This window comes from Passer domesticus, chromosome 7, assembly GCF_036417665.1.
Source record: "Passer domesticus isolate bPasDom1 chromosome 7, bPasDom1.hap1, whole genome shotgun sequence".
Lineage (NCBI taxonomy): Eukaryota > Metazoa > Chordata > Aves > Passeriformes > Passeridae > Passer > Passer domesticus.
Window position 1 is genome coordinate 18749695 of NC_087480.1, and position 12062 is coordinate 18761756.

The following is a 12062-nucleotide window of genomic DNA, read 5'->3' on the forward strand; positions in this document are numbered from 1 at the left end:
ACCCGGTCTCCACCCTGCCACGGCCACAAGAATGAGCCCGTGCCCCTCCTGCGCCCAGCTCGACCCCGTGGCGGAGAGGAGCCCGTGAACCCTGTCCCCTGACCCGTGGGACACCGAGGGGCACGGCCGGAGCCGCCGAGGCTCCGGGGATCCCCCGGGGCTCGGGGCCACCCCCAGCACTCGCCGGCCCGCATTGAGGGGCGCTGGGGACGCCCCGGTGCCGCCGGCGCTCTCAAAGCCGCCTTTGTTGCGGGGCTGTCACCCGGGGCAGAGGCTCCTGGCCTCTGGTTGCCAGGACAACGAGAGGAGGAGGAGGAGAAGGAGGAGGAGGGTGGGCTGATGGGGAGGAAGGGGAGACGCGGCAGCAGGAAGGTCTGGACAGTGCGGGCAAAAGCAAATCCCAGAAAAGAGGCTCCGGGGGGCTCCGTGGCAGGGGAGATGCCAAAGCTGAGCCCTGAATTGCTCCAAGTCCCCACTGGGTCAGTTAAAGCAGACAAAAAGGAGAAAGTTTTTGTGATGAGGGTGGGCAGGCCCTGGCACAGGTGCCCAGAGCAGCTGTGGCTGCCCCTGCATCCCTGGCAGTGCCCAAGGCCAGGTTGGACAGGGCTTGGAGCAGCCTGGGACAGGCTGTGGAAGGTGTCCCTGCCATGGCAGGGGGGAAAAATTAGAAGATCTTTAAGCTCCCTTCCAACCCAAACTATTCTAGGGTTCTACCATTCCATGAAATGTATTTTTAGGCCAATATTTATGGTTTGTCCCTTTGCAGCTCTGCAGTTCCACCAGATTTCAGGGGAGTTCAAAGGTGTTTTCCTGCCTCCTCAGAGCCCTGGGCTATTTTTAGCTGTCAGATGTTGGCAGCCCAGCTCTCACAGACAACTGTGTGGTGACAATGTGCACATGGAAATGGCTCATTCCTGGTGAGTAATTCCAGGGCCAGCCAGGATCCTGCAGAGTGATGGGGTTTCTGTACAAGAGAGTCAGAAAAGGGAGGGCTGGGAACAGCAGTGAGACTCTCCTTTAGGCTCAGTATGAGAAGAAAGGAGAAGACTGAATTTTCCAGGGAGATCTCTTACCTTTTGGGATTTTCCTCGGGGAGAACAATGCTAATCCTGCCCCATGGGCTATTTCAAGCCAGGGTGGCCTAGTTGCCAGAGCTGTCCTTGCTGATCCCAGCTCTGGGGATGCTCTTATCCTTCTGTAGGTGCTCAGGAAAGGACGAATCTCACCGTGGCACAGCACCAATGCTGCTCAAAGCCCTGACTGACCCAGATGCCTCCACAGCGTGTGGTGCCAAAGCCCCTCAGATGCCCATATATACCCCCAAGCTCCTAAAAGGCTTCCTCTGTCTGGGACTTGGGGGAAAGTGGCCAAAAAAGTCACTTCTGACATAGCCCCAGCATGAAAGGGCAGGGGTAGAGTCCCCATCTCTGGAGGGATTTCGAACTGCATGCATATGACACTTGGGGACATGTTTTGGTGTGGCCTTGGCAGTGCTGAGGGAATGGTTCGACTCTATGACCTGAGAGGGCTTTTCCAACTGCTACAATTCCATGTTTCTATGGAAAAGAACCTCTGCAGAAACCAGGACCCTTGGCTGCATTTCTGGTGCATTTTATTTCTCCACAGAAGGTGAATATCCCATTGCTGGGGGAGTGGAGAAGGGCGAAGCAGGAATTCCAAAGTTCCAGTGAGCAGGGTCTCACATCCCAATAAATCCCTATATTTACAGAGCTCCAGGAACGGCCAAGAACCAGGGATCTCCACATCTCCACCAGCAGGGGCTGTGTGGGGCTGTGCAGCCGGACACACGGACGGCCTCCAGCCCATCCCAGACCCGACTGGACGCCTGGAGTTTTCCACTCCTGCTGGAAGCTCCTGCCCACCTCACCCCCCGCTGCCGAGGCAGCACTATCTCCTGCATCTCCCAAGTGCTTCCCTGCTCCAGCCGAGGGCAGGAAGAGGAGAAGGACACCACGAGCACACAGGAACTCAGAGAGAGCTGGAAAAGAGCTCTCAGAGCTGGCCAGCCTCCAGGGCAGAGGGACACAGCCCTGCTCGGGAGCAGAGCCACAGAGCCCTTCACGGCCACCCCGTTTCACCCCACAGCAGCCCCGTTTCACATCCCACTGGAGCAGAACCACTTCGCCTTCCCAGTTTTTGCACTCACACCCCTCTCCCTTCAGCATCAGCTGCCGGCAGATGGGAGTGTGGTGGATTATTTAGGGAAAACGCCCAATAACATCACAATTACTTACCATAAAAGCCTGGTGCTTCCAATAATAGCCTAATGTTCCAGGCACCTGTCCAACAGAGCTCTCCTACCTGCCCACTGCAGGATCCGTATCCATCGCTCTCCCCTGCAGGCACCTCGAGGTGCCGCAGCCGCTCTGGCAGGCTTGGGGAGGCTGTGTGCAGCAGGGACAGGGGCTGGGGGACCTGTCACTCCCACAGTGTCACCCCTTGGGCTCTGCAGAGAGTTGTAAACAGCGACTGGTGGGGAGGAGGCAATGCCAAACCAGGAATTCTCCTACAAATCAACACTCCCTGGAAGTGTCCAAGGCCAGGCTGGAAGGGGCTTGGAGCATCTTGGGATAGTGGAAAGTGTCCCTTCCCATGGGGGTGGAGTGAGGTTGGTTTTAAGGTCCCTCCCAACCCAAACCATCCTGGGGTTCCAGGATCTGCCAGGCTTTGGTGGCTGCTGCAGCTCCAGGCCAGCCCCACCTCTCCTGCCAATGGCAGGTGACAGCAACGGGGCCCAGTGAGCCCAGATGCCACTCTCACCTCTTGACACGGTCACCCTGATGCTGGAATGAGACGGAAAGGGACAAATGGTGCAGGAACAAAAGGGCTCAGAGCTGTTTTTCTTGGTCAGATCCCACGAGCCCCATCAGCGACATCCGCGATGGCTTTTCCAGACCAGGCTGGGCAGCCGGATTTTGCTCAAGTGTTCCCAGGGAACAACAACAAAAAAAACCAACCCATCATGAACATGTGTCTTGTTGCACAGTCTGGCTGATATGAACCCAGGATTGTCCAGGAGCAAAGTTCTTTGTAGGCTTGGGAAAGAGCGGAGGAGCAGCGGAGATGGTGTAACAGGATGTGGGCATCTCATCTCCCCGGAGCAGGAGACAGCCAGGAGCACTGGCACTCACCCAGCACTCAGCTCCAATTTGTTTGCACACAGGCTTTGCTGGAAAATTGCATCCAGCCGGCCAGTTAATAAAAATCATCCTCACAGACCTCACCAGCAGCATTTGCTGAATGAGAGATGGATGCTAAATTATTCACTCTCCACCATCGGAGCCGCGGCGCTGGAAGAGGGAGGAAGATTTTGTGTTGTGCTGTCAGTTCTGGAGCACTTCATTCTCAGGGCTCTGAGGCTGCCATCTGCTACTAAATTCTCCACGAGGAACAGGGGCGGGGGAAAGCAGGCAGCGCTTTCAAGCACTGACTGCTCATCGTACAGCAGCTCTAGAACACATTTTCGAGCAGTCATGAGAAGGAGAAATCCAGGGGGAAGTGCAGAGTGGAATGGATAATGTGTCACTTAGAGGATTCCACCTACACAGATGGAGGAGAAACATCTGAAGGCACAAAATGCCATCCTGCCTCTCCTGTCTGCCACAGCTGAGCGGTCAAGGGAGAGGGCAGACCTAGCACAACCTTCTGAATGTGTAATTGGCCTTCACAGCCAGAAATTTTCCCATTTCTCCAAGTATCCAGCTGTTTTCTTTGTCTAGTGAGCTACCTCTCAACCCCCCAAATTTTCTTTAGAAAATTCAGAAAAAAAAATTAAATTAAAACCTTGGTAAGGTGCTCAGCAGGGAGATCCTTGTTCTCTTACACACTAGAAACACTCTGAGAGGAAATTTTGGGAAATTGCTGTGGGAGACATCCATGACCAGGTGCTGTGGTGGTAGTGTCCTGGTGGAAGTGCATGGTCATGAGGCTCTGGATGCCTGATCCATGTTTGGGAGCTCACCCAGTCATGCTGAGCAGTTTGTTTTATCAGGAACAAGACAGAGGAGACACAGCAGAGCTGAGCGGGGCCCTGCAGGCAGAGCTGGGGAGAGAGATATAGAACCTTGGCTGGGCATGAAAGGCTCTGGGAGAGCATGAGAGGAGGAATCGACAAAAATCAGCCAGGAAAACAAGCTCCCTGATTTGTTCCAAGACTCTCAAAATTGAACACCACAGATTCGGGGGTTCAGTGAAGCTGGAGCAGAGGGCACCATGGGATTCCTTGTCTCTGACATGGTCTAGACAGGAGAGGTATGAGGATGCAACCTGTGGGATCCCACAGAGCATCCCAATGCTGGGAAGAACCCAAACAACCACAGGAAAGCCACGAACTGAAAGTTTCTTCCCTTTCATGCCTTTTGCCCCCAGGCCATATGCCTTTCCCTCCAGCAGGACTCTGGGATCAGAGCCTGGCACTGCACACAGAGCGGATGACGGAGATGGAAAATCAGGCTTAAGTTCATCAGGCTGTGCCTTGGGCTTGAAGCATCCACATGCTCAGGAAGACAATTCCTGAGGTGTCTGCAGCCTCCCCTGCCCATCCAGGCTGTGGGAAGTTGGGTTCCCATGATACACAGGATGCCCTCTGTGTCCCTCCCCAGAGTCCCAGACTGGGGCTGAGGGCTCTGGGGGAGGCTATGGTGGATCTGCTCTGGGAGACAAGTGTAGGCTATGATCCAGCCTCCATCCATCAGGGAAAGCTCCACAGATTCCCTTGTCCTTCACTTCATCCCTGACAGTCTCCCATTCTGCTCCTTTAGCACAGCCTGGAGCTGAGGACCCGCATCACAAACATGACAAAAATCAGGGGAGGGAAGGGCATGAGAGCCAGGAAACACCCTGATGGATAAGGGCTGGGACACACAGTCCCTCAGGAATCTGTCTCTCTGGGGGCCCAAAGGAAGAGCTGGAGTTTCCTGTGTGGAATGTAGCTCAGGAGTTGGCCTTTGGAATGGGCTGTGAGGTGAGGAGAACAGCTGGAAAAAACAGCAGATTTTGGGAGGAGATGCTCAGTGTGGTACCAAGGCCACAACCCTCACCAGGACCTGACCCAGACACGGCATTCCAGGAGCTTTACAGGTGAAGCTGTTGATTTTCTTATCCTTGTGCACCACATTTCCCACCGGGAGCCCCGGGACACAGGAAGGACCCACTGATGGGAGGGGCAGAATGTGATTCCCTCCCCTCAGCACCTGACAGGAGTGCCTTGCCCACTGGATTGACCCTTTGGACATCGTGGCTCAGGGAAAAGGCCTCTGACACAAGCTCGGATTTCCAGCTGTCTTGGACCCTCTCCCACCTCATCCTACTCTGGAGTATAGACTGCTGATGCTGCTTCCTTTATATCCTAGCCGCTTTCCTGGTGGAGAAGGGATGCTCCTGCACAGCCAGATGTTCACTCTCCACCTCTCTCTCTTTCCAAAGGTGTCCCTTCTGTCCTTAAGGAGCTGAGGGACATTCAGCAGGAAGGTGAAACCCCACAAAAATTCCAACTGGTGCAGCCCATGGAGCCACTCTCCAGGTGAGGTTCTCCTGCTGTCACCCTGGGACAAGCAAGGACATTCTCCCTGTTGGCTATTCCCCAGCACATCCAACTCACCCAGCCCACTTCTGTCCCTCAGAAGCACGGTGGGATTTCATCCCCAGCCTTGGGGGTGTTGGTTTTTAATGCCTGCGTATTTATTTTTGCCATTGCCCAGACCATTCCAGACCCGCTTTATCCCCAGCGCTCTTTGACCCTCGCATGTCAGGAGTTCAATCTGGGACGTTCCACTCTTTGCCCCCACTTAATTCTTTTCGAGCTTCTCAGCCTTTGAAACCTGGTGCCATATGCCAGTCCCAAAGAGTGCTGATCAATACTGGGGGACCATGTCCCTGTGACCTTGGAACCCGCCCCAAGAAGGGCAGAGGGCAGAGCCCAGGGTTGGCCATGTTTTCATTACAGGGTTTGTTGGAGGGGGAAGGGAGAGCTTTTCTTTCTTGCTTTCTTTCTGTCTTTCTTTTCAGAGACATGGCCCAGCTGGGACCCTCCTGGCTGCCCGTCCCCTCCTCTGCCTCATTTAATGACAGCAAGTGCCAGAACCACCAAAAATCAGGAGAACTGATGAGATAAATTATAAAAATCAGGAGCACATCTTGCTGTAAGAAAGAAACTGCTCCTGCCCGTGCCTTTCAGAGAGCTGGCGTGTTTGGGGGTGTAAAGTCTCACTGCAATGGAGGAACCCATCAAAGGCCCCTGAAGAGCCCTGACAGGAGTGCTCAGGGCAACTGGTTTCTCTCCCCAAAACTCAACCCCTTCTATGGCCAAGTTTTATTCCAAGGAAGGGGTCCCCAGTGAGGTGCAGCCCTGTCCTGCCCCAGGTGACAGGGAATGGTGGGGATCCTTCAGTCCCGTGCTGGGGCTGTGTGAGCTGGGATGTCTCCAGGCCCCTCAATTTGAAGGCCACTCTTTTTTCAGGCCCAGATCTTCCTCATGCCATTTATTTTCTCCTTTTCTCTGTTCAAAAGGTACAGCACCTGCTTTCTGTCCTGGCTGCTTTAATCTTTGGAACAAGGACAACAGATGAAAAGGGAAAAGCAGGTGGTGTCTCCTTGGGACAGAAGGGCTTTGATGGGCTGCTCCCAAAGGGAGATTTAACCCAGCTTTACTTTGCCCGGGAGGAAACCCAGCAGTGAGGTTCAAGCCAAACCATTCCCCTGGGAATGGGCAGGGACCAGGTGTCCCCAGGATCTTCTCCATTTGCTGCTATGGGTCCTGTCCCCACAGTCCTGGCAGAGCAATGGCAGGGCCAAGCTGATGGTGCCAATGTCCCTGTCTGCAAGACACCAGGACGCCTCTTCCCTTGGGGGGACACGGTTCCCATGGGCAGAGACCCTTTCCCTCATGAAGACGCTGTTTCCTGTGGGCAGAGATCCTGCCTCATGCCCATATCCATAGCCAGGATAAATCAACTCCCCAGCACAAGCCCAGCCCTCCAGAGGGTGCAGGACAGAGCGTGGCATTGCCACAGGCCCTCTGCTTGCCTGGGCCCCTCAGCACTGAGCTCATCAGCCAAATCTCTTCCAACCTCCTGACTCAGGGAATGGTCCCAGCCCCAAGGCTGCCAGAGCTCCGGGAGCGTTTGGACAACACTCCCAGGGATGGAGGGTGGGATTGTTGGGGTGTCTGTGCAGGGCCAGCACTTCAATCAATGATCCTTGTGCGTCCTTCCAGCTCAGGGTACCCTATGATTCCATGATGCTGGGATGTCCCCGTGCCCAGGTCTGTGACCCTGGCTCAGCAATGGAAAGGCCAGTGGGTGATCTGGTACTGGCTGCATTTTGGCTCCTGTTGATGGTTTGACCCCAGGGTTATTCTGGCAGCGCTGTGCACACCAGACCTCCCACAAGCTCCTTTCTTCTCACCTTTGCTTCCAGCTCTCCACAAGGGCAGGGACTGCAGAAGCTCTGCAGGAGCTCAGTCCCACCAGGAATAAAAGCACTTTTGAGCAACCCTTGCAGTTTGGGGTCAGTGGCTTCTGCAGGACCATCTTAGAGGAATTTTGAGGCATTTTTGAGCATAGATATGCTGATGACTCAGCCCAAATCCTAATAACCCAAAACCTACGGGGTGAGAACAGCACACCCTGGTGTGTCTGGGGCTGGAGAACCAGGAAAACCCCCTCTTGCACTGGTCTGTGACCCGAGTGCTGCCCAAGGACAGCAGCTCATCCTCAACGCTCCAGGTGGTGGGGGCAAGGGCAGGCAATCCCCAGACAGAGGGCACTGCCATGCACCATCCAATTAACCCTTCTGGCAGCTTCCATTAAAAATAAAGGGGCCTCCAAGTCCCTGCTGGAGTGGCCTATTTTACGTGAGCATCTCCTTGGTTTTGCCTCGGCGGACAGAGTTTGGGAGGCAGTTATTTCAGGAAAGGGACGCTATAGATAACTGATCTGCCAGCCAGGTGTCATGTTCCTTCATTTATTTTCAATTACTTTGTCTCTGGAGCTCCACTGAGAATTGCCTGGTGTCAATTCATTTGGTCACCTCCGTGCGTGCCGTGCCTCTCCGGAGGCGCTCTCCGGTGTGGTGTGATCCGTCCCCAGGGGAGGCTGTTACAAAACAGCTCCGCTTCTCTTTCAGCTCCAGCTCAGCCTCCAGGCCACCCCCAGCTCTGTGCCCCTGCTCAGGGTCACCAGGGGCTCTCAGAATAGTGGAATGAGCAGGCAGAGCAGAGATGTGTTAGGGTGGAAGATTCCATGATGGTGACAATGCCCAGCCCCTCACCTGCACAGCCCCTTCCCAAGTGCATCTGCCTGTCCTTACATGCAGGTGCCAAGGACCTGAACCTCCTTCTCCCTTGGTTCATTGCTCTGAAGTCCATTTTCCCCCTCAGCTGCTGAAGGTTGGGCCGATCATGGAATTATGGAATGGGCTGGATTGGAAGGCAGCTTGAAGATCATCTCATTCCACCTCTGCCAAGGCCAGGAACACCTTCCAGTATCTCAGGTTGCTCCAGCCTGGAACAGTCCCAGGGATCCAGGGGCAGCCACAGCTGCTCTGGGCACCCTGTGCCAGGGCCTGCCCACCCTCACAGGGAAGAATTACTTCCCAATATCCCATCCAGCCCTGCCCTCTGGCAGCTTATAGACAATCTCCTTATCCTGTTGTTCCATGTCCTTGTAAAGGGTCCCTATCTCCCCTCAGGGTTCACCACCTTTAAGGTAGAGTGTCTTCACTCTTGCTTTCACTTTGGGCACTTTTTACCTGCCTGAGCTGCTCTCCAAGTGTGATCTGAGCCATTCCTGGTGTGTCCCCCTCCTGCTGGCACTGCTGAGCTGGCAGGGCTGGTGACAGGGACTTGTCAGCAGCAGGGCCAGCTCAGCGCTGACAGTGACAACAGCGAGGACCAAGAAGGGCATGATGTCATTTTCAGATCCGCTGGGAAGTTTTCAGCAGGCACGTTTGGAAAAAACCACCATTTCCCCATGAAAAAAGGGCACATTTGCTCTGGTTTCAATGAGAAAGAAATAAATAGAAAGCCTGGGAGTGACTGTCCTTAATTGATTAGTCATTTCTGCAGATGATAATTGCACATCAAAAGACTGAGATCCTATTGTACCATGCAAATGTCCTCATGGAGAGCAGCAAGGCACAGGGGAAGTGGATACAGGAAATAAATTCTTTAGAAGCTCCCCAGGAGGATTTGGAGCTCCACATCAGGAAAACAGTTTTGTTCTGGATGTGCCTTGAAGAAATATCCTGAACCTCAGGTGCATCCTAGGAGCAGAACACAGAGAGGAAGGAGGCCAGGGAACACCCTGGTGAGGGGGTCTCCAGCCAGGGGGAAATATTCCCACTTCAGACACCAGTGGAGAGCTTTGCAATGCTCTGCAGCTGCTGGCCAGGGGCTGGGACTCGGCCGGACCCCAGGGTGCCCCTCAGCCCCGTGGCTCGAGCACCGGCAGCTGCTGAGGCCAAAGGAGGAAGCAGCCTGCCAGTGACCGGGCTAAAGCGAGAAGATGGACCTCCCACCCCTGCTGGGTGTCGGGCTGCATCCCCAGTTTAGGATCCTGGGCCATTTTGTGCACAGCTAGTGCTCGCCAGGGTGCCCAGGCTGTCCCCGGCCCCGCTCGGGCCCACCCGCGGATCCCGTGCTCGCCCCACGGCCCAGCAAGCTGCCAGCCCTGCTGTCTGGCAGAGGAGGCTTGCAAGCATGACTCAGTCAGCCTCCAAAAGCAGCAGTGAAAAACAAGACTCTGCTGTGAGCTGCATCTTGATTTTTAAGCCAATCTCATGATGTTTTGCAGGGCCAGAGTGTGGCCAGAGTGATATCCAGGCAGTGCTGAAACCCACAGGCATTTTGGGTTTTTTGAGGGTGCAAACTGTCTTTTTTGTACACACTGGGGTCCTGGAGACCCTCCTTCCTACAGGGAGCAAATTCCTCACATCCCCAGGGCTGCAATCACAGCACAGGTCACCCTCCTGAGGGGCTCATTTCTTGTCGGGGGTATTCCAGAGGCTCCTGACTGCCCTCAGAGCTGCCCCCTCAACCTTGTGATGCCTCCAGGGATTCCTAAACCTCACTGAGCAGCTCTGAACAGTGGTGGGGCAACATAAGAACAGCCCCTTGTCTCTGCCCAGAGCAGCCTTGGCTTTGTGAGGCCAGAGGTGTCAGAGCAGAGGTGCCCTCAGCCCTAACCAGAGCACGACCATGGCCAAGCAGGAAAGGGTTTCTGATGGTGGAGAAGCCATTGTGCAAATCCCTCCAGCCTGAACTCCTGTCCCCTGGTGCCTACAGCCGAGGGTGACAGAGGGAACTGGGCTAGACCCTCTGCCCCATCCCTCCCAGCTCTGCACACCCAGGTTCCTACAGGCATCACCTTCAGCACAAGTCGAAACCCACCCCTGTTTAATCAATCCTCCATCTCCTCAGCATCCCTGAAGAAGCAGCACTGAGGATCCCCGGGGAGGCTGAATTCCCTGCTGAGCCAGGGCACATCCAGCAGGCAGGCTCGGATCCGCTCCCCTCGGTGTCTGCAGCGCGGGGGGACGGCGGGAGCTCCTTCCCTCTTTGTAGTCAGCACAGAGAAATCGGCACTTTCAGGGCATGAGTCATCTGACCTATTTAGCCATCTTAGGAAGAGATGAATGACTCCTTCTGAGGGCTCCTCTCTCTCTCCTGTCTAGACAGCCAAGCTCTGACTGCAAACACCTTCCTCAGCTCTCCTGAGCCCGCCAGGCACCTTCCCGGGATGCGAGGGATGCTCCAGCAGGCACGGGGCTGGATCACACCTGGGCGTCCTCAGGGGGATCTGAGCTTGGCCTGACTTCGTTTGCTCTGGGCAAGGGAAGATTTCAACACCAGGGAGGTGGAAATGCACTTCTGGAAAACACAGTCCGTGTCTGAGAAGGGTTTCATGGAGCTGAGCTTGCTCAGGCTGTGCTGGTCCTGGGACAGGACAGAACAGGACATTTCAGCTCTGAACAACCTCTGTCAGCCAAGGACAGCTGGGGTCTTATTCCAGGCTAAACCCTCTGGGTGGCTCAGAGCCCGAATTCACGTGGGTAGGTGCCATGGCGTGTTCAAGCCTGGGGAGTCTCTCCTTGTCCTCACGTGGATGCAAAACAGCAAGTGACACTGTAGTTCAAAGTTCACCATGATCTTAGGAAAAATTCCCCACAATTTTTGCAGGTTTTTTGTCATTCCTGGGACCATTGTGACTTCCTTCATACAGAAGGAAAATGTTCAAGTGAGCAATTAACATCTGTTTCAGATTACCGTGGTCTGTAGGTCACTATCTCACATTGCAGTTCAGCTCCTGAGCCTTCCTCCACAGGACCACAGGAGAGACACCCAGAGATGACAGGAGATTTGGTTACATGAGGACAAGGAAGGCTTGGGAAGGTGGCACTACAGGCACCAAAAGGGCTCTAACACAGTTAACAGAAAGCTGCACATCTGGGAATGAAAGTGCTTGGCTCTGTCCAAAGGAGAGGGACTTTGGCACTGAAAGGAGCCAATGGGTGACAAATGGCCCGGAGCTATCTTTTGTTTGAAAAGCAGGGGAAGAGTGAGTCACAGCAGGGATTGGACTCACATCTGTGCTCCAGAGCCCTCAGGCTGATCCTGGATGCTGGGGATGAGGCGTTGGAACCGATTTTGGAAAACAGGCTCTGATACCAGCAATGCCACAGACAGGGAAAAACAGGGAACCGGCCTGGGAAAAGGGATTGTGGTGAGAGATGTGGAGAGTGCGTGGGTTTAATTCAGAACAGGGATCTAGAATGCTCTTCAGCACAAGTCTGGCCTAGGGAAACCCTCCTAGGAAAGGAAAGACTCTTGCAGAGAGAGGAAACAGGCTCAGCCCAAGCGGAGGGGTAGGCACTGAAGCCATCAAATGAAAGAGGAGTAAGGGGGGTGCCACCAACCATGGGGTTGATCAGCCACCAAATCTGTGTGCAAGGGCCTCATGCTCCGGAGGTGCTGGGGGAAAGCTCCAGCAGCTGTGTGAAAGAAGAGCACTCGGGGAGCAGAGAGCCCTCAGGATAAGCATGTC

General features: G+C 54.7%; 1 long non-coding RNA gene across 1 annotated transcript; it reads left to right on the top strand.

Moving 5' to 3' along the window:
- Positions 1-347: 347 nt before the first annotated feature.
- On the top strand, positions 348-1849 carry LOC135304109 (uncharacterized). Its single transcript, XR_010365549.1, has 3 exons — positions 348-479; positions 767-917; positions 1730-1849. It is a non-coding gene; the product is annotated as an uncharacterized LOC135304109 (long non-coding RNA).
- The last annotated feature ends 10213 nt before the right edge of the window (positions 1850-12062 follow it).